Source organism: Thalassophryne amazonica, chromosome 7 (genome assembly GCF_902500255.1).
Source record: "Thalassophryne amazonica chromosome 7, fThaAma1.1, whole genome shotgun sequence".
Classification (NCBI taxonomy): Eukaryota; Metazoa; Chordata; class Actinopteri; order Batrachoidiformes; family Batrachoididae; genus Thalassophryne; species Thalassophryne amazonica.
This window is the reverse complement of record NC_047109.1, coordinates 89,175,121-89,180,742: the sequence shown is the minus strand read 5'-3', so window position 1 is coordinate 89,180,742 and position 5,622 is coordinate 89,175,121.

Below are 5,622 nucleotides of genomic sequence, written 5' to 3'. Positions count from 1 at the left end.
AAACTGGAAATCCCACAAAATGAAAACAAAAATTATTGACAGAAAGCAAATAAAGTAAGTGTGGCAACGAATTCCAAATGCTAGTTTATCAGATGACACCATACAGAGCTATCTGTCCAGGTATACATGGCTAAAATTAGGTTTGAAGGTTTCTATTATGCACGGAATATCATGATTTTTAAAAGATTAATTTATATTCTTGTTCTCACAGTGTCAATAAACTGTTTCCATATAGAGACTCTGTTGGCGTAAATATTTAAAGCACCCAAGTGTAATGAGTTAACAGAAACGCTAATTAAAATGTGCAAATATTGCTTTTCAAAAAAGTTGTAATTTTTTAATTTAATTTAAAAATACACATCAGGTGCACCCCTTTTATCAATAAAGAAAAAGAGAACAAAGCTTGATTTTTTTTTTTATTATTATTCATATAATTATTGGTGCTGTACACAACAGGACACAAACAATGACTGTTTTATAAAAACCTGCTTAAATACAACCACTCAGTTAAAAGTATAAAAATGAATTAAATAAACATGAATACATAAATACACAGAGTAACACTATATATATATATATATATATATATATATATATATATATATATATATATGTATGTGTGTGTGTGTGTGTGTGTCGTGGCAAGTTCCAGTACAGATCAACGTCACAAGTTTCAAGCCAGAAGCCATTCCTGACATCTCAACATGGCAGTGATGCATCCAAGAGGGACCTCCAAGAGGAGATTGAATGGAGGGAGGCGATGATTCTTCTTCTTCTATGGTGTTTAATTGCAGCCGGCATCCTTATTGTTGCTTTGCTGTCACCTTCTAAATCCTGAGAGAAGCTCTTGACTTTCTCTGGAATATTTATCACAGTACATGAGAACCTGCTGCACTGTCTCTGGCTGTTGACATAAAAAAAAAAAAAAAATTAGTCCAAACTCACCAGCAGACATAAAAGAACTAGTTGCAAACACTAATGTGATATTGTTTAAAAAAACAAGTAACAGTGGGTATATATATCTATGGGTCTTACATCTCTAGGACAGAAATCTACGGCCAGACGGAAGCAGTTTGAACTCTGGGTGCAAGGGGTGAATGGGATCATCCAGGATTTACAGAAAATTCCTCTGACTTTATGTTTGGTTTGTGCTCTGACATGCACTGTCAACTGTGGGACCTTATATGTAGACAGGTGTGTGCCTTTCCAAATCATGTTCAATCAACTGAATTTACCTCAGATGGACTCCGATTAAGCTGCAGAAACATCTCAAGGATGATCAGTGGAAACAGGATGCATCTGAGCTCATTGTTGAGCTTCATAGCAAAGGCTGTGAATACTTAAGAACATCTGTTTTTCTATTTTTATATGTATATAAATTTGCAAAAATCTAAAAACAAAAACAAACAAAAAAAACCTTTTTCCACATTGTGATTATGGGGTATTGTGTGTCGCATTTTGAGGGGGAGAAAATAATTTCATCCATTTTGGAATAAGACTGTAACAACAAAATGTGGAAAAAGTGAAGCGCTATGAATACTTTGCACCATACTCCTCCCCTACAAGAAGTCCATTAAACATATTTGCCAGCGGGAAACAAGAATATCAATTCCCACATCATCTCTGTGACTCTGTGTGATTTTTGTGGCACGCCACCTCGGCTCCTGATAATATTTCATCCTATTCCTATCATATCCATCTTGATTTGAAGGCCTTCCACTCGGAGCATGACATATGCTTTCTCAGCATCTAAAAATATTGCCATCACAGTCTTTTTGTTTACCTGGGCTTTTCTTATATCATTTTCTAAGCATATTACTGAGTCAGTACTTCCCCCTTTTCTAAATCCACTCTGATAGTTGGCCATCAATAAAGTGTATTATTCTTCCATTAACCAATCTTTCCATTAATTTACCAACATGAGATGTTAAAGCTACTGGTCTATAGTTTACTGGGTTACAAGCATCTCTCCCTGGTTTTCTGATGGGGACAATAACTCCCTCCTTTGTCCCTGAAGGAATTTTGCCTTCCTCCCATACTTTATTATACGAATTTAAAAGCTTCTGAAGTTTCTCATCACTTAAGTGTCTTAACATAGAATAACAACTTTCATCTTTTCCAGGAGGTGACTTCTTATATTTTGCCAATGCAGCCTTTAACTCTTCCAGAGTAAATGGTAAATGGACTGCATTTATAAAGCGCTTTTCCATCTGCGTCAGACGCTCAAAGCGCTTTACAATAATGCCTCACATTCACCCCGATGTCAGGGTGCTGCCATACAAGATGCTCACTACACACCAGGAGCAATAGGGGATTAAAGACCTTGCCCAAGGGCCCTTAGTGATTTTCCAATCAGGCTGGGATTTGAACCGAGGATCTTCTGGTCTCAAGCCCAACGCCTTAACCACTAGACCATCACCTCGCCTAAATGGAATATTATACTTATGCCAAGACACTCCTTTTCTTTGACTAACTTCAGAATAGGCCCCTTATTTCTGCTCTGCCCCTTTTCTCCTCTTCAGATAGATTACAATAACTGTGGACACTACTCAGAATTCTCAACATCATTTCTGCTTTTTCTGCATTTGATATTGCCACCTGCTCTCCATCAGAAAGGATAGGGTTCCTCCACTCTCTACTATTACCTTCCATCCTCTTGATCATCCCCTATATTTCATCAATAGAAGTGGTATTTCTATTGGAGCAACAATAATCCCTCCAGTAGGCCCTTTTTATTTGTCTTATAGTTCTCCTCACTACTGCCTGTAACTGCTTATACTCAGTCAAATGTTTGTAATTATGAGTCTTTTTTTTTACAATCTAAAAGCTCGATTTCTGTTCTTAATTGCCTCATCACACTTAACATTCGACCAAGAAAAGCAGTCTTACGTGACCCACTCACACTTTGGAGCCAGTCTGCTAGACACTATGTGAGATCTAACACTGACCCTTTGCTAGTTCTTATATTATCTATCCTTGTGTTTTACTATCATTTAGATACACTACATTTCTTCCATTTAACATATCCGCTATTTTCTGACCATTAGTATCTGTCCTTTCCCCTGCAGCCGGTCTGCTCTGTGTAAGCCTGATCCCGTAGTTCAGAGCAGGATCTAGTTAGTACTTGGATGGGAGACCTCTTTGGGACACCAGCGACTGTGTGTGTTTCTCCAGGTACAAATGGAGTTGCGTCAGGAAGGGCATCCGACGTAAAACCTGTGCCAATTACCAATGCGGATCTGACTGTATCCGCTGTGGCGACCCCAAACAAAACTGGGAGCAGGCGAATGAACAACAGCAGTATCTGTCCTTTCCCCTCCCCATAAGATATTATGAACATTGAAATCAATAATATTATTATTATCAAAACCTTTCACTTTCTCTCATTCATCAAATTCTAACTGTTTACATGGATTATAATAGTTTATTACCACTATCTTCTTCCTTTCTGCCCATACTTCTGCCACATCACATATTCATGCTCTTTCCCTTTACTCCTCTCTTTATAAAAGCAACACACACTCCCCCATTTCCTTGCCCCCTATCTAGTCTAACACAATTACACAAAATCCAAACTGGGCTTTAACCATGTTTCTTGAATACGCGTACATATTATATCTGGTTTCTCAGTTCTATATCATCAATAAACTGTTTAAAATACTGTCTGTTTGCTGGTAAATGTCTTGCATTCTATTGTAAACATAGCATAATCAATAGGATCATCCCCAAACTATTCAATTCCTGATGGGGTTGCACACTGAGTCCATCCCGTATCTCTTCCCACTTTAAACCCACAATAGCCAAGTGCTGCCTTTTTAAATCATTTGAATCCTCTGCAGTTTTGATTTAACATCAGCTGTTGCATTTATTACTCCTGCAATAAAGATAACCAAGTCCCTATTTTCTTCCCATGTCTTAATTTCCATCTCTTTGAGTATTTCCTGTCTCTGTGTCCATGTAGTCACTAAGGCAGTTTCCCTTCTGATATTTCCTCCATTGATTCTCTTTGGTGTCAATGGAGACAATTTTATTGCCTATTTAGAAGATAAAATCTCTGCAAAACGGTCACCTTATGTTAAAAACATCCTCAAAATGAGGTTGAAACAGACACTTCACCTCTTTTTTTCAAACCCTTAATTTGAATTTGTATTTTACTGTATTTGTGAAAATTCACATCTTTAAAGTCTAACTGTATTATACAGTTTTTGGTATTAGTTTTTCTATGTTTAAACTAGTCATTTGTAAATTCTGCAATGGTATATGATTATTTTAACATATTTGTAAGTACAAATATGTTAAAATAATGTTTAAAATAATATAAAATAAAATAAAATAATGTTAAAAACATTCTACACATTATTGCTACTCCATTGTTTTTTGTTTGACATTTTCCTTAATGTGATTTTACATAATTTCCTCGTTAATTTCACAGACTATATATATATATATTGTGAATTTCAACTTCTGTTTTCGTAACTCCACCAACCCCAGTATGCAGCACTATGGCCTCCACCACACTTGGAACATCTTTTCTCACCCTTACACACTTTTGCCACATGGCCAAACTTCTGGATCAAGATTTCTCTTTATACTCCTATAGTCTTTGAATGATTACATCAATACTACTTCATGGATTGTCACCAAATTTGCACCACAGATGGATGTTAGGGCATGGAAGACTCCACTGAATTTTGGAGGTGATCCAGATCTGGATCAGGATTCTGGATCAAGATTTCTCTTTATATAGGCTTTGAATGATTACATCAAAACTACTTCATGGATTGTCACCAAATTTGCGTCACAGATAGATATTAGCGCATGGAAGACTCCACTGAATTCTGTAGGTGATCCAGATCTGGATTAGGACTCTGGATCAAGATTTCACTTTATATAGGCTTTGAAGGATCACGTCAAAACTACTTCATGGATTGTCACCAAATTTGCACCACAGATGGATGTTAGGGCATGAAAGACTCCACTGAATTCTGGAGGTGATCCAGATCTGGATTAGGATTCTGGATCAAGATTTCATTTTATATAGGCTTTGAAGGATCACGTCAAAACTACTTCATAGATTCTCACCAAATATGCACCACAGATGGATGTTAGGGCATGGAAGACTTCACTGAATTCTGTAGGTGATCCAGATCTGGATTAGGACTCTGGATCAAGATTTCACTTTATATAGGCTTTGAAGGATCACATCAAAACTACTTCGTGGATTCTCACCAAATTTGCACCACAGATAGATGTTAGGGCATGGAAGACTCCACTGAATTCTGTAGGTGATCCAGATCCGGATTCTGGATCAAGATTTCTCTTTATATAGGCTTTGAATGATTACATCAAAACTACTTCATGAATTGTCACCAAATTTGCGTCACAGATAGATATTAGCGCATGGAAGACTCCACTGAATTCTGTAGGTGATCCAGATCTGGATTAGGACTCTGGATCAAGATTTCACTTTATGTAGGCTTTGAAGGATCACGTCAAAACTACTTCATGGATTGTCACCACATTTGCACCACAGATGGATGTTAGGGCATGGAAGACTCCACTGAATTCTGGAGGTGATCCAGATCTGGATTAGGATTCTGGATCAAGATTTCATTTTATATA